The sequence below is a fragment of the Taudactylus pleione genome, unplaced genomic scaffold (assembly GCF_031769625.1).
Source record: "Taudactylus pleione unplaced genomic scaffold, aTauple2 ptg000037l, whole genome shotgun sequence".
NCBI lineage: Eukaryota > Metazoa > Chordata > Amphibia > Anura > Myobatrachidae > Taudactylus > Taudactylus pleione.
The window spans coordinates 23,147,363-23,169,857 of NW_028284439.1; positions in this window are offsets into that span (position 1 = coordinate 23,147,363).

Below are 22,495 nucleotides of genomic sequence, written 5' to 3' on the forward strand. Positions count from 1 at the left end.
CATATCCTAGTGAAGCTCAAGTTCCCCACTTACTGTTATAATACTAGGTAAGTATAATTACCTATGGGGGCAAGGTGTACGGTGTGGGTCCCCCTGGATCCAGGGGCTCGTGTGCACCGCACACCTTGCACCCATTATAAAGATGCCTATGTTTACAACCACACAAAGCCCAGGCCCTGATAGCTACAGTATACAGGAACATACTTTGAGTTGCTTTGAACTAAGATGACCCCAACTCTACTTGAGTTATATGGTAAACTTTGTAGGGATAACCCTCCCTATCCATCATTCACAAATGCATACACTACTTTAAGACCAAAGCCAGGAAGGGATCCAACCCTGATGGATGTTTATAGACCCATTTGCTTATTAAATATGGACTTTAAAATATTTTCAAATATAATGGGCAATAGATTACAGTGTATACTCCCCAATTTATTAACTCATCTCCAGGTGGGTTTTATCTGTGGCCAACAACCAGTGAAAGCAATACGTACAGCTATTGTGAATGTAATTGCTACCTCACCGAACTGTAACAATATACTGCTCAGCCTCGATACATATAAGGCTTTTGACACTGTAGCTTGGCCTCATCTGTTCCAGGTTCCTGAATGTCGCAACTTTGACCCATTGTTTATACGACTCATCCGTTATCTCTATTCCTCCCCTACCACATCTATAATTGTTAACAGTCTCCGCGGCACTCCAATAACTTTACAAAGAGGCACTAGACAGGGGTGTCCCCTTTCACCCTCACTATTAAATTTAGTGCTTGATCCTCTCCTTCAGATATTCCAAACTATGCCCCACTTTCTGGCAATTCAAATAGGCAATGCGGAAATTCACCTTACAGCTTTTGCGTATGATGTCTTGTTGTATATAACTTACCCTAAAAATTAATTGTCTTCTGTTTTAAATAATTTTGGGGGACTTTGGTAGTGTATCGGGTTTTGAGATAAATTTTTCCAAATCTATGGGTCTATGCCTAACGCCTGGGGTGGTTCAGCCATCATGGAGTAGACATCTCCCCTTATCCTGGGCTAGGTCACAGATCACATACTTAGGTATACAGCTGCCCAAGATGCCGTCTGCCCTTTATCGGGCAAATATTACTAAAGTCACCTCCTCTATTGTGGTAGAGATGGAGGGGTGGAGTCATCTTCTCTTGTCCTATCTGGGTAGGGCAAGTCTTATAAAGATCATCACTTTTCCACGTTTACTCTATTTGTTACAGACTCTTCCCATCCTGCTCATACCGAGTGACACAATAAAAATGAATGCAATGTTTAGAAAGTTTCTTTGGAAAGGTAAGCGTCCCAGAAAAGCTCTCCTAAAATTATAGCAGACCAGCTTCTCTCATCTAACCCATTATAATAACTTGTCTAGGCTACGTTATCTGCGGGATTGGTTGCACAATACTCGGACACATTGGACAAACAATTTTTGCCAGAGGGTAACAATCTATTTTTTGCATTAGCATGATGCAGAGATTGATCAGGGAGTTAGGCAGAATCCTCTTTTGTGGCCCACGAGGAAGTTGAGGCATATATTATGCCACAATTCTAATTTGAATGCACATCTATTACTGTTTCTGCCATTTATGAACAACCCCGATTTTCAAAATGGACTTGCGTCCTTTCCTTTTAAATTATGGTGGAGGGAGGAGATAAGGGCTGTAGGTAATATAGTAGACACAGCTACTAAACATCTTTTGACATTTGAACAAGTGAGAGAAAACTATCCGGTACTACAACAATTTCCCTTGGCGTTTTTCCAGGCACAACATTATGCAAGTTCAGTCATCAGGGGTCTTTCTGACCAGGATTGGCAGAATCAGGTTGATGTTATCTTCAGGTCTCCTTCCCCTGCTAGAAAAGCTATATCAATACATTACAATACATTGTGTAAACCTATAGCCCATACACAGGTTGCATCAGGGGTTAGTCAATGGTTGTACTCTCTACCCTGCCTGAAATGAGAAATTTTGCTTAAAAATCTCTGCCGCTCATATAGATTATTGTCTGCAGCCCAATACCAAGAAATGTTCTAAATATCTTTCATAGGTCATACTTTATGCCTCATAAACAATATTTGGCAGGAATGACATTAACACATAATTGTATACGTTGCCAGACCCCACAAGCAGATTTCCTCCATTGCTTTTGGACTTGCCCATTATTGCGTAAATTTTGGCTCATAGTTAGAAAATTCTCTTTAGATTATCTGGTAAATTATATCCCATTCTCATCAGAATGGGCTATGTTTGGGATGGTACCAGCTACACAAAAAACTTCTAGAGGATGCATGAAGTTGCTTTTTAGCAATCAGTGCAGCGGCACGAATAGTTATCCTGCAGAATTTTAATTTCAGCTTCTCTACCCTCTTTGCAAATGTTCCAAAATAAATTATTCCATGTGTTCAACATGGATTGGATAGAAACCTCTCTTATCATCATGATTTTTTGAAACATGGGAAAGCTATATTTCTACTCTCCCTGGAGAATTCCAACGTAGAATTCAAGACTCTCTGACAAAAACGTGGTATGAGCAGAGGAGAGTTTTAGGAGACCTCCCATTGTTATTGAATAATCTTTGGAATCAAATCTCATTGGCATGCTTGGGGCAGTTTCCTGGCATGATGCTCGTCGCGGCTCACCCTCACCCACACTCCATCTCTTTCTTTTATAATACAATGCCCCTCATGTGTACAGCAGTGTTGCTTCTGTTATTACTATATGTTTCGTTATCATATACTATTATGATTCACGATGTACTGGTTTGGCAATTGTTCATAATGGATATATGTGGGATCAATCTACACCTTTGTTTATTTTCACCTACAGTCATGTCTTTGTTAAATGATATACTTAATTACTGATGTGCACATTGGGTGTCATTAATCTATGGACTGTATGTCATTAATAACTGTTTTGTGGTGCGTTACACAATAACATTTGTTTAAAAAAAAAAATCTAAATTTGTTTTTGCTTTTAATATACTGTAGTTACATTTTTATTTAAGCCTGACAAAAATAAAAATAAAGCAAACTCACTAGATAAATACAATGCAAATGGGATGCTGCCCAACACAATATGTGATAACAACATGGAAGCATCAGGTATGGTTCAGAGCAGCAAAGTATGTACAGGATCGCTGTCAGTTTTTGTGAATAGTGTGCCCACTAAACCCAAGTAGCATCTGCCCAATCTTGCTAAGCCTTGATAACTGTGAAGAAGTATTACTGAGGGCATGTACTGGCATGTAAGTGTGGTGTGATTAGAACATCTCTTTCTTTCAGCACTGCTTTCAATGCTGCGTCATCTTTGTCACAGCTGAGGCATTATGACTGGAATTAGCTTGCTGAATTAGGCTTTAGGTGACAACAAGCAACTTTGGTCCTCTGACAGAGTCCTTCACTGTTTTACTAGATAGGGAGATGGAGGAATTAATTACTGAAAAAGTAATAATGCAAGGGAAGACCTCCTTTCATCATGACCTTCAGCCCATTCTTGCCTACTTTGTAGTTTGTAGGAGATGCAACTGAGCACTAATAGGCAGCGGGATGACCACACCTCATTAGTCACCAGCCCTGTGCACCACAATGCCACAAATTGCAGGCCTATGAAGAAGGAGTGGAGACCTGTGATTTTCTTCATTATACTTCCCATCTCTCCCAATTCACTAGAAAGTGGATGGCATGTGGGAGTGCCACCCACTGCTCTGGAGGTCCGAGGGACTCCCCTAACATTTGTGAGTCCCCGAAACATCTTGGGAGAGTAGATAACCATGCTTCAGCCACACCATGCTACCAACATCCATTACCCAGTGGACACTAAATGAGATGCATTATCTCTGACTATTGTGAGTAATTCACAGATCAGTGGAAAAGTAAATGTTGCAACAGATGGAAAGGGAATAAACATGTCCCATACTTATTTTCATCACTATACATGGCTGGAATGTTTGTAATTGAAAAAAATACAGCGTATTCTCTAGTCTGATCTGTCCATCAAAGATGACATAGTCCCATTTTTATTTGCCACTACTCGTATGGTCTTGATATCTTTTTATAATTGTTAATATTTGATACACAACCCAAATACAGGCTTAAGAGCTTTTTGTATAAATGACAACTGTGGGAGAGGCAATATCTGTGTAATAGACCCCTTTATGGCTCCTTAATATTGACGGCAAAAAGTTGTAGTTAGTAATGTAATATAATGAGCGTTTTCATCTCAGGATGTTTGCAGGGTCACTAATTACAACAAGCAAGAGGGAATTTCTCTCCTTGGCCATTTGTGTCTTTACAGATGACCTTATATCTTGCCATATGTAAATAGGTAATTTCAACTTTTCATTTTTGCAAATACTTATTTTATTTGCCTTAAGAGATTGCTTTTACTCTTAAATCTACAATGTATAACAAATTATTTTTATTAATGTTACTCTATGGCATCATCTCTAAGGTTGTAACATCCTTCAAGCTCCCTGCATCTCACTCCTCTATGTAAATTGCCAGTCCTTTTGATTAACATGCATTAACTTTTTTCTATTCTTTATACATTGACTGTAATATCCTCAACCTACCACCACAAAGTACATTCACACACATCCTAAAATTATCTTTTTTCCTCTCTTTTCTTCTGCTTCTATCAGCTGGTGATACTGTATATTGTCAAATCCAGGTCTTACCAAATGTCCATACACATACAGCTGATTCACAACAGAATAGAAACCCAACAAACCTCAAACACATCACCTCCCATCACCCTCTAAATCACTTAAATGTGCCCTATGGAATGCATGATCTGCTTGCAACAAATTAACGTCAATCCACTAGCTCTTTATGTTAAACAGCCTCAACCATCTGGCAATAACAGAAACATGGCTCACACAATCCGACATTGCCTCACCTGCAGCACTTTCACATGGTGAAACTTCACCCGCACCTCCATGCCTGGATATGTTGAATGTTACTGTACCAATATTGCACACTCAGTTCTATTACATGTTCCATCACTCACTCTTACATATAGTGTATTACATTCTATCAGGATTTCAAACCATTCTCTCTCTGTGTTGCTGTGATCTATTGTCCTCTTAGACCACACCAACCATTTTTTAAACATCTCTCTGCCTTGCACCCTGATTTCTTATACTCTGACATCCCCACCATCATCATAGGTGACTTCGACATTCCTCTTAATATAACCTCTATTAATTATCAACAACTTTCCACCTTTCTGCAATAATTTATCTAACCAATTTCTACATTCACTGCTGCTGATACTACTGCAACATATCTTAACCAATCCCTAGAAATAACTCTTGATGAAGCAGCTCCAGCTAATCTTCTCACTCCACATAGACTTAGATGTCAGCCATGACACACCAAAGTAACAAGACATCTGCAAAAACTCTGACGTAAAGTTGAATGTCATTGGCATAAATTTTGTATTCCAAATGATTTCCTTACACATGAGTCTAACTACTGCTCCTATAAAAAGGTTTTGGACACTGCCAAACAGACATATTTCCAATCTCTCATCTCTTCTCAAGCTTCTAACCCCAAGTGCCTTTTTATTACATTTAAATCTTTTCTCACACCATCCAACTCATCGGCTAATATCAGGATTAATAATTTCTGACATTAAATGGTATGCTCATCCTCAGCAAGCAACCTAGAATTATTGCACTCTATCTTCCATGCCCATCCCAAACTAAAATCTGTATTCTCTCTCTCTATCTCAAATCATAAAATCAATCTGCCCTATCACTCATCTCCCATGCCCCCCCAAGCAGTTTGCAAGACTTGCCTACACCCGCCTCACACACTTTCTTGACTAGCAAAATTTATTGGACTCATATCAGTTTTTGTTCCCAACACCACGCATAGACAGCACTGACTAAGGTAGTGAATGATTTAATCACTGCTAAGTCTAAAGGACATTACTCTAATGCTCTTGGCTCTCTCTGCTCCATTTGACACTGTTGACCACTCTTTTCTCATATAAAAATGACAATACCTAAATCTTCAGGACTCAGATATATTCTAGTTCTCATAATACTTATCAAATCACTCTTCCAGTATTCACTTCTCTGGATCCACCTCCTCTCCAATTTCTGTATAAGTTGGAGTAGCGCAATGCTCAGTCTTAGGGCCTCTGCTTTTCTCTATCTATACCCGTCTCTTGGCAAACAAATCAGCTCATTTGGATCTGTATGATAACGGACACCATATAGTACCCTACAGTGTACTGATTAATGTCATATCCCAGGAATTATGCTTCATTTTATGTAACACTACAGTACAGTTGACATAGTGGCTAGCATTTAAATTTCTGACCAAGGCACTATTTGTGTGGAGTTTGTTTGTTCCAGGGTCAGTGACACCCGGTGTGTTAAATAGCCCTCAGCACATGTGGCCTCACAAGAAGTGGGTGTGGCCTCATGGGTAGGCCATTACTCATTCAATGCAGGGGTGTGGCCCCATGGGAAGTCCTCATTTACATCACTCCGGGGTGTGCCAGCATTCCCGGAGATGCTGGGCTGCCATTGGAGACTGTGTCTGCACTGCCAGCTCCTCCCCAGTGACAAGGGCCAGGTGCTGCATGATAATGTCACAGTGCAGCAACCGGCTCCTGTCACTGTCATAAGCTGGAATTGGAAGGGTGACACTTGAGTACGGGTCAGCACCCCCAGCACTCCACTTGTGACGCTTCCGGTTTGTTCTCCTAGTACTTGCATGAGTTTCCTTCAGGTGTTCTTTTATCATCTCGCACTCCATAAACATAATGGTAGGTTAATTGGCTTTTGATAAAAAATGTATTCTAGTGTGTATATGTGTACATGGCACAGGGAACATAGGGCCTGATTCAGAGCCGGACGCTATTTGCGCTCGCTCGTCAAGAAAATAGGGGTGGCTATTCAAATGAACCGTTCGCTGTTTGCGGTCTGTTCACGCCTCTAGGTCTGAACGAGCGTACAAAACTTGCGGTCGTTTTTTGGGAAACTACGCCCCCTGGCCGCTCACATCCTACGTCATGTCCGCTATTTATTAGATTAATCGAGTACATCGACCAGGGTATGAACTGCTCGCTATTCTTGGGGTTGGTTTTTGCTACCACAATTTTGCGAGCAGTTCTGGCTATAAAATAACCCAGTGACGTGGTCAATGACGCTGCTGTATTAATTATGCACACCCATAAAACGCCTGTTTTGACCTTTAAGCACGCCTGCGTTCGGATCTCCACTCCCCATTTTCAAGCACCTTCCCCTGTTTCCACCCACAAACGCCTCATTCTGTCACTCAAAATAGCAGGCATTCGCAATTTAGCGAACAAACGATTTTCGGCCGCACTGACTGGTTCGCGCATGCGTATTATAATCCGTACGCATGCGCAGTTGGGCAAACATCGCTCGGAGCGAACGAGCAGCCACTTGCGTCCGGCTCTGAATCAGGCCCATAGACTGTAAGCTCCACTTCAGCAGGGACTGAATTGAATGACTGAACATTCTCTGTAGAGTGCTGAATAATGTGTGCATGCTATATAGATAGCTGATAATAAACAAAAAATAAATTCAGACCTTTAGTTAAAGACATTTACAGATATATTCAAAACTATATTCTACACTTGAAAAGTATCAATCACATCTCACAAAAGCAACAATAAATACATGCAAGATATTGTGAGGAAGGATTAGCTTTATACAAAGAATAGGTTTGATATTACTTCCAGGCCCTAACATAAACTCTTATCTATTGAGCAAAGGCTTTCATAGAATGCCAGAGTTCCTGAGACAAAACTGGATGTGTCATAGATCTGAATGTACTGTAATATAAAATTATCATCTAAAGTTCCATGACATTGAGCCAGTGCCCATAGACAATATATACCATGTACAAATCATAACAGAAAAAGTAAATAACACATTAGATTCTGAAATCCATAAAGTGCTGTTCTCATTAGCAGTATTTTTCCAAAATCGACAAATTCAACATTGCTCATGTGCGGAGACAGCTGATCCAAGAATCAGCCATCTCCCTTCACTGCTACTTCCATAGCAAAGAAACTTAGCACTGCTGAGTCTGACTAGGGCCGTGCTAGTGCGCCTGCATGAACAGGTCTTCACACAGACGCACAAAGCCCCGTTGTCCGGCGGAAGGAGCCAGATAGGGGCAGAGGGATCCAAAAGGATCCCTCTTCGCAACCCCGGACTCCTTCGTCCTTCCCATAGAGAAGGAGCGGGTGTGCGGGAGAAAACACTATCTGATGATGGCATTATGCTTCGCAGTTCCAAAAATATTGTATTTTTCGGAGCTTGGGGAATTTAGGTCCCCATGCTGGTGTATGGGGAAAGCAGGATAGATTGGAGCTGAAAGGAAAGCAGGAGATATCAGTGATATCTCCTACAATACCTTTACCTTTATAATGAATAGCCCGACCCTTAATTTCTACAAAAGTATGTGAAAATGTTAATTTTCACCTGCTTTTGTATAAATGAAGTGATGATGAATAGACCATAGTCATAAGAAGTGCTCAGTGATAATGGCCCTCATTCAGAGCCATACGCTCTGAGCAGAGCGCACGCTCTGAATGAGGGCCGGCCTCCATGAAAATGGAGCGTCCTTCTGGACGCTCGTATAGCTGTGGGTCACCACCCACAGGCTATACGAGCGTGCATTTTGATGGCCGCGATGGTCGAGACCATCGCGACCATCGAAATTGCGAGCCGGAGCCTGCGGTTGAGGTTTTCAACCGCAAGCTCCGGAGTGATTTTGGCTCTATCAGAGCCAAAATCACTCCCACTGACATCATTAGTGATGTCAGTGGGCCGGCTTTTGACGGGAGGCGTTCAACATTGACAGCACGCCCCCTTTGATCGGACACAACGAGCGAAGGATTTTCCTTCGCTCGTCGCGTCTGGCGCATGCGCACGACGGAGCTCCCTCCGTCGTGCGCATGCTCAGTCCAGAACATCGACCCACTTGCGAGCGGACAGCCGCTCGCGAGTGGGTCTGAATCAGGCCCAATGTCTGCATGCACATGACATGTTTACAGGGCAATTATAATCCTTTTACTATTTCTATTTTTTGTAACTTTCTTGATAGCAAGTTTCTGAATAAGTGATCCTATAATTGTAAAAGCAACAAATGAAATCGGTTTTGTAAATTCAAGATTAAGGACTGCAGTTATTTATCCTTGAAGTTAGGATTAGCCGCAGTGCAGAGCCCAGGGCTATACAATTACAGCCCGCGATAAGCCTGCAGACTGCACTTAACCCGAATTTCAGTTCACCTCCTCCTGAGGCTTAAACAAACATCAGCGTTAAGTTGGGCTTTCTATCCTTATCGCAGCCGCCGCAAATGCGTTAACCCAAACCGCCGAGTTTTATCCCGGAATCTAAGGGTTATCACACATTAGCTGCATAGTTACCACACAAGGAAAATGGCTTCTAATTGAATAGCTCCAGGAATTAAAGCTTGAGGTTACAATCCTTTTCCTCACGCGTTAACAAGGATAATTGAATTTGGCTCGAAGGTTCTCATGGCAAATACTAAATAGATTTCCCGTCTTTTGAAATAAAGGTGTTTCCTAAAATTGATTTCTAGCAATATGACACAATTGTATGTATCATCTTTGCCTGAAATCCAAGCACCCGAATGTGTATAAATTAAAAACCTTCTCCGTGTGACAAGATAAACTGAGCGAGATCTGCCAGGTATTTTATCCGCTGACAGCATAGTATTTGTCAGATGGCACATTGTACTTAGCTTTTAACTGAGTAATTCACCACATGCTTTCCAGAAAGTATGTTTTTCTCACCTTTATAGCAATGACACCACTCCAGTACATTTTCCCCCTTGTGTAATAGTGCTGAAAGGAAGTGAAAGTATTTTATATTGCATTTCTTTCCTGCCCGGTGTTTTAACTACCCTAAACTACTTCCTTTCATCAGTACAACAATAGGATAGAATTGTACCACTGAGAACCCTCCAGGCAACAAGCGTTATGCTCAAGCTACTCTACCCCGTCATTATGTCCTCTCTCTTATCAGTAATTGTTTGTGAGTTTGAACATGAAACTCAGAAAAACAGTAATGTCCCATCAATAATATGGTAAAATGAATAGTCTCTTAAATGCACTTGTCAAGTCCTAGTGTATTCCTCGAAAATCATAACGTAGAATAAAATGATGCTGACTGTAGACAGAGCATTCAGGTATGACCCATTATATGTGTATGCTTCATATGTTTGTCACTTATGTACTCTGTGTGTAGGATGCAGAATAAATAATTCATTAGAGATGGCAAATGTGCAGAATGTGCAAATCTCTGACTCTAATTTGGGAAGTATCAAGAGATACATGACAGTATTGCCATTAGCCATAACAGAACACAAGAAATAGTGATATCTTACAAAGACTTCAGCACTCGGCAAGACAACAGCACCGTAATGCTATATACAGCATTATGTGGCAATTCCATGGATGCCTGGGTGTCAGTATACAGGATGGTCTTTTTGGACCATGGATAGAATGGATGCTTAGAAATCTTATGTAAGATAACATGGGAAGTTTGGACTGATTTGGATTAGTAATTTAGTTTCTTTTGACTTTCTTCATTGGTCCACACCTGACCAGTAATTTCTAGGCTTATTTTGTGTTTTCTTAATTTTGTTGCTGATATTTTTCATATTATAAAGGAAAAAAAAACTATATGTTCTACTGCTCTTATGTTTTATATGCAAAAACAATTGTAATTTTAACTACTGTTTTGCTGTAATAACAGATGTTTTGGTCTCATTATTCTTAAACTAACCTATGTGTTAATTTACATTGTGATTCTAATTTCTGCTTCTTAAAGCCCCCCAGGAAAGGCAATACTTTAAGACATGCTTCCTTAGAGAATTCATCCACAGGGGTGCCGGACTGTAGATAGACAGTAATTAGTTAGACAATGTCTAGATCGACCCCAGTTGTTAGACAGTCAATAGATCGACAGGTACAAAAGGTCGACAGGTACAAAAGGTCGACACACTAAAGGTCGACATGTAAGAAGGTCGACAGGTACAAATGGTCGACATGGTCAAAAGGTCGACATGAAAATGATCTACATTTTTTTTTTATTAGGTTTAGGGTTAGGCACTTAAGATGAGCCAGTGTCCAACGTCATTCCCTACCATCCAACGTCATTCCCTACCATCCAAGTGGGCACGGAGGGGGAATAAATCCATGTGGCGAGCAAAGCGAGCCACCGTGCCCGCAGCGTGGCGAGCGAAGTGAGCCCGCAAGGGTCCGAATGGTATTTCCGCAAAAAAACATAAAAAAAATGTGTCGACCATTTTCGTGTTGAACTTTTCCATGTCGACCTTTTGACCATGTCGACCATTTGTACCCGTTGACCTTCTTACATGTCGACCTTTAGTGTGACAACCTTTTGTACCTGTCGACCTTTTGTCCCTGTCGATCTATTGACTGTCTAACAACTGGGGTAGATCTAGACATTGTCTAACTAATTTTTGTCTATCTCTTGTACCACACCCATTAAAGAACCGACAGAACAGTATACGGTCATCCTGGGAGGACCTGTTTGCATGGTAAAGATGCCGCATTTATGTAAAGCAGTATGCAGATAAATAAACATACATGCCTCTTAGATGAGGAGTGCATTGCAGGTTCTCCCCAGCTGAAGCCATGAATGCACAGTGCCAGAAGTAACCCCCTGTGGATGGGTGTGGTATGACCGTATACTGTTCTGTCTGTTCTTTAACACACCCACATTTATTGTAGGTTCATTGTTATTATGACTCATTATTAAGGGGTGAACACAGGATTTGCATGGTAGGGCTTCTGTATGTATTCGTGTGTGTATGTGCATGCATGCATGTGTGTGTGAGCAGTTTAAAAGTGTGTAATGAAAAATAAGATATAGGTGCTAAATTATACAGTCAGGTCCATAAATATTGGGACATTGACAGAATTTTCAAATTTTGGCCTCTATTCACCACCACAATGGCTTTGAAATTAAACAAACAAGATGTGCTTTAACTGCAGACTTTCAGATTTAATTTGAGGGTAATTACATCCAAATCAGGTGAACGGTGTAGGAATTACAACGGTTTCTATATGTGCCTCCCACTTTTTAAGGGGCCAAAAGTAATGGGACTATCAACTCAAAAGCTATTTCATGGACAGGTGTGGGCTATTCCCTCGTTATTTCATTATCAATTAAGCAGGTAAAAGGTCTGGAGTAGATTCTAGGTGTGACATTTGCATTTGGAATCAGTCGCTGTCGACTCTCAATATGAGATCCAAAGAGCTGTCACTATCAGTGAAGCAAGCCATCATTAGGCTGAAAAATCAAAACAAACCCATCAGAGAGATAGCAAAAACATTAGATGTGGCCAAATCAACAGTTTGGAAAATTCTTAAAATGAAAGAACGCACCAGAGAGCTCAGCAAAACCAAAAGACCCAGAAGACCACGGAAAACAACTGTGGTGGATGACAGAAGAATTATTTCCCTGGTGAAGAAAAACCCCTTCACAACAGTTGGCCAAATCAAGAACACTCTCCAGGAGGTAGGTGTATATGTGTCAAAGTCAACAATCAAGAGAAGACTTCACAAGAGTGAATATAGAGGGTTCACCACAAGATGTAAAGCATTGGTGAGCCACAAAAACAGAAAGACCAGATTAGAGTTTGCCAAACAACATCTAAAAAAGCCATTACAGTTCTGGAACAACATCCTATGGACAGATGAGACAAAGATCAACTTGTACCACAGTGATGGGAAGAGAAGAGTATGGAGAAGGAAAGGAACTGCTCATGATCCAAAACATACCACCTCATCAGTGAAGCATGGTGGTGGTAGTGTCATGGCGTGGGCATGTATGGCTGCCAATGGAACTGGTTCCCTTGTATTTATTGATGATGTGACTGCTGACAAAAGCAGCAGAATGAATTCTGAAGTGTTTTGGGCAATATTATATGCTCATATTCAGTCAAATGCTTCAGAACTCATTGGACGGTGCTTCACAGTGCAGATGGACAATGACCCGAAGCATACTGCAAAAGCAACCAAAGAGTTTTTTAAGGCTAAAAAGTGGAATGTTATGCAATGGCCAAGTCAATCCCCTGACCTGAATCCGACTGAGCATGCATTTCACTTGATGAAGACAAAACTGAAGGGAAAATGCCCCAAGAACAAGCAGGAACTGAAGACATTTGCAGTAGAGGCCTGGCAGAGCATCACCAGGGATGAAACCCAGCATCTGGTGATGTCTATGCTTTCCAGACTTCAGGCTGTAAATGCCTGCAAGGGATTTGCAACACAGTATTAAAAAGTGAAAGTTAGATTTAGGATTGTTTAGTTTGTCCCATTACTTTTGGCCCTTTAAAAAGTGGGAGGCACATATAGAAACCGTTGTAATTCCTACACCGTTCACTTGATTTGGATGTAATTACCCTCAAATTAAATCTGAAAGTCTGCAGTTAAAGCACATCTTGTTTGTTTCATTTCAAAGCCATTGTGGTGGTGAATAGAGGCCAAAATATGAAAATTCTGTCAATGTCCCAATATTTATGGACCTGACTGTATATCCTAAGTTTTTAAACAGTGTAATTACACCCATAATTCATATGACAAACCAAAACAATATTGTCCTTTTTAGACCAGGCTGCTTGACTCCAAAAATGCACCACTTGTCAGAAGTGCTTGTAAATCTGTGAAGAGAGATGAGAAGCGCCTTTTGTGCAGAACCTTTTAAAAAATCACCAAAGTGTGCAATTAAGTATGTGGATGGCCTCGTACCAAGAATTAGTAATTATGTAGCTTATCTGCGTATCTTTTAGGAGACACCAACTCACTCCATATCCCTCAGGAACGCTCCCAACACATAGTATAATTCACCAGGCAATAAGGCAGAATACATAGTATAATACTGTTTTTTTAAGGCTTTACTTTATATACTATTTTATCTGACAACCACTTGAAGCAGGTAAAGATGGTAAGATCTGGTTCTTCTTCCTGCCACCAAGGGGAAAATTAACCAGACAGTCCTAAAGCTAGGGACACACTTGTACAATCATACTTTTGATGTTATTTCACTTTGGAGTACACCTACGTTTGGAAGTCCTGTTGGTGATAAATTCGTACATGCCTTTACAATCTAACTTGTGATCCAGGACTATGGGCAGAAGCATCAGACTGTATGGTTGAAAGCAGTGGCATAAATTCATCCCAGATGCCCAGAGGCAAGTTATAATTTGGTGCCCCCCCTGTCACAGCTGCTGACACTGTAATGTAGCAATTTGCATGCAGACAGGCTATAGCTAGATGAAGGCAGCAGCTGATGGTCTGACATGGAGCTCTCCACTAGTGTATGGTGGCTTCTCAGGTGCCGGGAATTGGGTATTGGGAGGCCGTGACAGTACTCACCGGGTAAATAGTTACAGCACTAAGTGGGGTGAATATGTTGTGGACAATGGAGGAGGTGCCCCTTCAGAGCTGGAGCCCGGCAGCAGGCGCCTCCATTGTCTCCCATAGTTCTGCCCCTGGTTGAAAGTGCATACACACTTCACGGTTTGCCTGATATTGTACCATCAAATGAAAATTAAACTGCACATAAAACCTGATCAAAGTTGCGTACACACTCTTAAGATATCGAATGAACAACATGGGAATCAAAAGAATGGCCCGACATATGTGTAGGTGTGTACACCACAACAATTGTAGAAGATCTTGAAACCTTATGCATTTCGTCCAACAGGATGATAAATAGTGTAAAACAGGTTAAAATTCCCCCAGAGTGCCTCACCATTTGATAAAGTCCTGTTGGATGAAATGCATCAGAGTTACATATCTTCTCGCTGTGGTGTTAGGACTGCCTGGTTCGTTTCCCCTTGGTGGTAGGAGGAGGAACCGTGTCTTTACAAGCATCCAGTGTTTGTCAGATAAGCTAATACATAAGTGTTTTTATTGTGACTTTGTTACTTTTATTTGTAAAACCTAAAAAAACAGTACTGTGCTATGCATTCTGTAAGGTCTGGGGAATAATTCCATGTGTTGTGAGTGTTCCTGAGGGATAAGGAGTGAATTGCCAAATCTTAAATGATACACAGAAAAGCTGTATAATTACAAACGTTTGGTATGAGGTCACACTATAGGCACACTATAGTGATCTTTTTAAAGTTTATGCACAAAAGGTGCTTCACATCTCTCTCTCTCTTTCTCTCTCTCTTTCTCTCTCTCTCTCTCTCACACGCACACAGCAAACTTACACTTACTGTATACTTACAACTACACTTACTTTCAGCATCAGGTCTTGATAGTGGTAGGTCTGGGCACTTCATATCAACACTTTTGGCAAAAAAATCCGGTGTATTGAACATTCCACCTCCCCAGACACCTGCAAATAGTGATGGGACATTGACTAAACATTGATTCAGGAGCACAGACGGTTTCCAATGTTTTCAGTAAATTAGATACTTAAAAATACTCCAAGCAAGGGATTTGAACAGCAAAACTTTTATATCATATTTATACACTTAACTTGTGAGCTATCAGTTATAGTGTGATTTACATGCAACTTGTCAATAACTTTCAGTTATATCCCACTATACTTAAAACACACAATGGTCAAATGTCATGCAGGGGATTTAAACACCCAACCTCATGTACCAAAGTCAAACAATTAACACTGGAACTATTTACCTCTATCCAAATATATGTAGCATAGTTTTTATGTAGTGTGCACCCCTCAATGCATGTGCCAAGCTTATATTTAAAGGCCATCATGAATGTTGGGTCCTTAAATCCAAACTCGTTGCATATTTATACCTATTGTTAGGTGAGTAGGGCTATAACTGGAAAGTGTTTATTTGCAGTCACTAAGCACACTGTAATGTTATTGATAACTTGCCGCAGTCAAATATTTATATTTCCAAAAAGGCAAAGAAGGAGCTGGAGCTAGACACAAAAGGGTCAGGATAAAACTGCCAATGTCTCTGGTCGGTGCTGCAATTTTTTGTTAGCTATTATTACCATCTTAAAGAGCATTTTGTTAATAGTGGATGATAATTTTTTCAGTATATAAAAATGACGTTCATAACATATATACATTTTCTTTATACGTTTATTTCTCTCTGGTGATTTCTATATTGACCATAATTTATACTTTGCATTATTGCTTTTCTAATCAAAGTTACCTTCCCCCAACACAGTCACTACAGTCAGGCTATGACACAGCAGTTATGCCGGTAAACGTTTCTGTCATACTGTAGTTTGCGGTAAGAAATTGGTGCTTTTCTATAACCTGACACTTTGGCTCATGAGAACAGTTTCAAATTTAGAAAAACAATTTAACTAATTAAAAAAATCAAAAATATAGATAAGCATGCTAATACAGACGCTTGGTGACAAGTAGTCACAACTTGCACATAAAGAAAAATGTTCAGGATTTTTGTTGTATATAAATGAGCCTTAAAAAGTCATAATTGCCAAAATGTATTCTGTTTATCGATTCACCATTGTAATTAGTGGCCTAGGACGCTTTTAAGCCATTACAGTGTTTTTTAATGTGTGACAAATACCCTCAAATATTAATTATTCAGTGAGACACTATGAGGCTGACGAGTTCCACTACCCAATTCTATTCAGTTTTATAAGTCTGTATGAAATTGAATCTAAATTGTAGTAAACAAAATGCACTTTCAGTTTAGGAAAACATGACAGTTGAAAGTCCATCAATTTCAATGGAAAATAATGTTCATAATCTGCTTTATTCTTAACCTCGATGATCAATCATCAATTGCATGCAATGGTTTTAACCATTATTGTTTTTTTTTTGCTTGGCACTAAATTTTTGTAGATCAACTCTTGAAAAGTTTACTGATCTCTTCTATCACATGGTCCAAAAATGCATCTTCTATGTTTTTGACAGTACAAGTGGATAGCAAAAACACAACACCCCAAAATAAGAAAATAAATAAATACACAGAAAAAAACAGTTCAATAATTCGTTATGCTGCACTTAACCCTTTAAAATGAGGTGTCTACCTGATGCTTCTGAGCTTGATAAACACATTTTTAAAATAAAACACAGTCCCAAAATGAGAAATTGAAAGTTGCATTAAACACCAAGTTATAGTAATTGGGAACTGTGCTTGAATAACAGGCAATGTCTAAGCTTACAATGTGACAAACATACAGTAAAAATATAAATAACAGTAAATACATGCCAGAAAGTAGCTATAATATGTGACGCATGACATCTATGGGAAAGTAGAACAGCTTATGCTAAAACTAAGGGCTAGATTTACTGCACCAATTAGCACATGTAACAAATCTATGTGAATAAATTTACACAAAATTGTGGCAATTAGTGGCCATTCCCATTGAATTCATCATGCTGCAGACATTAATTATATCCAGCTAATCATTGTTGTTCATCCTCTTGTGCAACATGGCAGAATCACTCAACATTAATGACATTTTTAAAGATCCTCAATCAAGGGTGTAATTAGAATGTTATGGGACGGTGCAAAATGTTCAGTTGAAGTCTTTCATAATTCGACAGGTAGCAGATGTCAGCATATAGTGGCACATGATGTTGCGGACAGTCAATACATGAACATTGCAGTATATAATGGCACAAAAAACACAATAGAAATTTGAACAATACATTGCAAAAATCATGATTTAAAGATTGTGAATATAATATTCATAATCTTAGATTTCCTACTTAGAGAATGCCTCTGTAGTAATAATGTGATGTAGCGTGAATTATAATGCTCAACCTCTAACTTCTTTATATCATGTCAAGTCCGTAGACCTATCTTAGATATGCAGAATAAGTTTGCCTGGGGTTGGGGCCAGCAAATGTAATTTGCTATTATTTTTTTTTACCGTTGACAAATAATATAAATAACAATGTACTGTATATATTAGTCTAGTTTCAGTGGCGTCATGAGGGGGGTGCGGGCCGCACCCTGGTGTCACCCTCGGAGGGGGTGACACCGAAATGCCAGCTCCTCTGCAGTGACAGGAGCTGGATGCTGCAGTGTGACATTCTTCTGCAGCACCCAGCTCCTGCCATAGAAGAGGAGCCGACAACCCAGTCTCCGGGGGCAGCCCACCATCTCTGGTGATGCTGGGCTGCCCCCGGAGTGATGATATTGGGATCCCCTGCAAGGCCACGCCCCCTTTATTAGGCCACACTCCCTTATTGGCCGGCCGGGGGTGGTAATGCCATAGTAGGGGGGGCACAGTGTGGGGTCCCCCTGCCATTACATTTACCAGCCCCAAACTGATCTGTGCAGTGCTTCTTAGGCAGGTCTATGATATAGGCGGGCTTGCCAATGGTTTTTGGTCATTTTACAAATCGACATTAGTAAATCTCCAGTTTCTATAGTCATATATGTAAAAATATTGATTGTTGGTTTGATGTTCTAAACTGCTCTAAAGTCAGATTTCGGTTTTGCATAATTTTGACTTTAGTAAATCAATATTTTGCAAAGTAAATGACAATTTGCACAAATATGCAAAATTGACCTTTAGTAAATGTACCCCATGGTGTGCATTGCTGAGAGGGTTATATCCACACTGCAAGTTGTACAGTAGTTCCCATTATTTCCTAGCATGTATTAAATGTTTTATTAAATGCTTTATTAAATGTGTATTACTGCATGCAACATTATGACTCTTTGAAGTACCTACAGTGAATATATTATGATTATAAAATAACATGAAAAATGATGTTCCATGTTACGCAATTTAATTCTAAAAAAATCTACCTTTGGCTTTATTGTTTGCAAAGCAGCATAAAATGGTAAACACTGTAAGGTATTTCTGTGCATTAATCTGCATACCTTTCACATTAGAAATCTTTTTGCTTGCCTTTTGGTTATATTTGCTAATCTATAACTTTAAAGACACACCTAGTAATGTTAATTTAAAATAAAGTAAGTTGTATTCTCACAGTAAATATCTATCTATCTATCTATCTATCTATCTATCTATCTAGCTATCTATCTCTCTCTCTCTCTATCTATCTAACTATTATATTAATACAAATACACACACATACTGAATATTTTAAAAACCTGTTTCCATATATACAATAGAAAGTGACACTGGTTTATATATATATAAAGCACCATGTTTGCCCAAACCAGTGTCACTTTATGTACATACATACACATGTTATATTTATATATATACTTAACATGTTAAAAGTAAGGAATGGGATTATACTACATTGACTTTGACCAAGTAGCAAGTCTAAGCAGCCTGCTCCTTCCAGTATTAAATTGATAAATTAAATTCTTTGTGTGCTTTACTATAATGTCAGGGGTGAAGGGATTAACATAAGGACTCTGGCTATTGCATAAGAACACTGGATTGCAAATTTACACCACAATGCAAGGAGGAAGAAGTCATCAGTACTGCTAATTTGACCATACCCGTAGAATTCCCAGGACAACCTGTGAGAGGACATCTAATTATCAGAAAATGACTAAAACCTATTATACAAAATACCATATCAAAACAAATTAACAACAAAAATATCCCTACTTCAATGCTTAACGCCAAACTAGCTTCTGGCGTTTTACCTAAGTCAGCAAGTGAGGGGCACCAATAACCGCTTGACGTTCATTAGTGCAGTTACATAAAAGCAGATGCTGTTTTGAGATGCTAGTGTGACCATTTATGAACATGTGCTAATGTTCTGTCAACACAGACTGTGTACAAATATTATGCCCATAAGTGCCAGATTTTGAAATAGCATTAGTTAGCATTCACATGAGTATAAATAAAAAAACATTTCTAATAAAAATATTTTTTTTCATTATTATTGTTTATATTAACATATTCTCCAGAATTGTACAAAAATGGGAATAACCCAAACATATTGTACTTTCAGAGCAGCTGAACTATATAACTTGGGACAAGCTTCGGGAAATCATTATCACAAGACTTTGCAATCTAAAAGGAAAACAAGAAAGTGAAATACAGGCCACCGTATAGATCATAATGACAGTAAACCTGGTCAAGCACATGGGTGCGGGCAGGAAATTGCTATTTCAAATAGGATTCATCTAGAAATCTTTCCTGCCCTTCACTATGAAGAATTATTTTCCATACTCATCTCCACTCTGTTCCAACAGAGGTTGCCTCTCCCTCAAATGAAGCTCAAATGAAGCATTACCAAAGTTACCTACAGGGCAATTCTGCTTCTTACCTGCCCATTTATGGTGGAGAATCTTAGAAGAAAACTTCTGCATGGTCCCCATTTGGGCCTGGAAATAATGCTGCTTATTTTGAGTAGGGCACATTTACTGTAACACCTAATAACAGACTCATTTGCTGGTAGACTAACTCCTGGCACAATGATAAGTACTCATTATGATTATTATTAGCACAGATAATTGCAGTGTTAAAAAAAATCTAAAAAATAATTACATGAAAAAGCACCAGTCTGGTCTGGTTAAAAAAAACGAGTGGGGTCATCCTACACAAGCCGTTTCCATCACCAAGCAGACAGACAGAGGGCATTACATTACAATAACAAGGAAACCCACATTATTTGTTACACTTGTGTGACACAGCCCCAGCCTGTTGTGACATAACTGAACGACCTAGAGAGGTGGTTCCCAAAGTGAGTGCTGTGGCACCATAGAGTGCCACGGGGAACTTGCTGGGTGCCATGGGTTGGTGATCCAGGACCAAATCAAATTATTTTTGCCAATGTGATAGGCAAAACCAATGTTGGTGGCTGTCAATCATAAAAAATGTGGACAAACAGAAGCACAACCCTGTCCACCACAACATACTCGACCTGAATAAAATGTAAGCACTCCTATGTGGCTTCTTACTTTACTACTAGGGGAAATGCCAAACACAGTATATATATATATATATATATATATATATATGTTTATGTTTATTATGTTACAAATATTGAATGGATAAGCATGTTTTGTTTTGTTTGTATTTGTCATGTAGTGAATAGTACATTTGAGCATACATTTTCAGTGTAATGTCTAACCATGTAATACTTGTTATAACTGCTCTATTATCTAAACTATACATGTTGTTACATTTGCTAAATTATCCAAGCACAGCAACATTCTGTACCTTAAGGCCCCCACACATGGTGCGATTTTTTTACACGATTTGTCCGTTTTCGATCGATTGGAACAACCAATTGTGTACAAAATTGCGTGTGTGGGGATGATCATGATGGCGATGCGCGCCCCCGCTGTCGTAGATCGCTGATCAATTGAACCTGCAGAAAGATATCAACCTATCTTTCACGATTTGGCATCCATCGTTCTGTGTGTGTGCATGATGGATGATGGACGATATGTTGTCACTTTTCCTCCTATTATTGGATCGTTTGCAAATGATCGTTTGCTAAAAATAAAATGAAAGTCACTGCAGTGGATCAGGCTAGATCAGTGGCGTAACTAAGAGGGGTCGAGTAGGGCGTTGTGGGTGGGCGCCACCGGCCACGGTACCGGCCCGCCCTATTTAGGCAGTGTAGCACCGACCACAGTGTGTGCGGTCAGCGCTACACATTTACACAGGACCGGCGCTAGGCTTCCCTGCGCCCAGCGCCAGTCCTGTGCTACACAGCCGAGCCCCTTCCCTCCCCCTGAGTGCTTACCCAATAGCGCGAGGAGGTGGGTGGGAGGTGGGCTCAGGCTGTGCAGCTTAACACACACATCGCCGCCAGGGCGGCAGCTATGTATGTGTTAACCAGCAGCCAATGAGAGTCAGACAGACTCTCATTGGCTGCTGCTGCTGCACACACATCACCGTCGTGCGGTGGCGATGTGAGTGTTAACCAGCAGCCAATAAGAGTCAGACAGACTCTTAATGACTGCTGCAGCGCCCACTGCAAGGGCCGGGCTGGAGCTCACTCATGACCTCCACCTTCCGGCTCTTGCAGTGGGAAATGGGAGAGACGTCATGACGTCTGTCCCATAATGCAGAGCGCGCCAGCCCCTCCCGGCGTGCGGCGACGGGAGCAGTAGCTGGAGCCGAAGCGTGGATTAAGGTAAGTGTATTTTTTTTTAACTTGTGTGTCTGCACTACGGGGGTCACCATTACTGGGGGGACCTCTATTGGGGGTGGGGCACTACTGGGGACTACAACTGGGGGGGCTACTACTGGAGGCACTGCATCAGGAGGGGGAACCTCTACTGGGGACTACTACTGGGGGGGGAACTACTACTGGGGGAACTATATAAGGGGCTTACTACTAGGGGCACAAGGGGCACTGAACTGGGGGGACCACTACTGGGGACACTAAATAGGGAGTACCACTACAGGGGGCACTGGATAGGGGGATCACTGCTGGGGGCCTGTATAAGGGGGACCACTACTGGGGCCTACATAAGGGGGACCACTACTGGGGACACTGCATGGGTGGGGACTACTGCTGGGGACACTATATAAAGGGCACTGCATAGGAGGTACCACTACTGA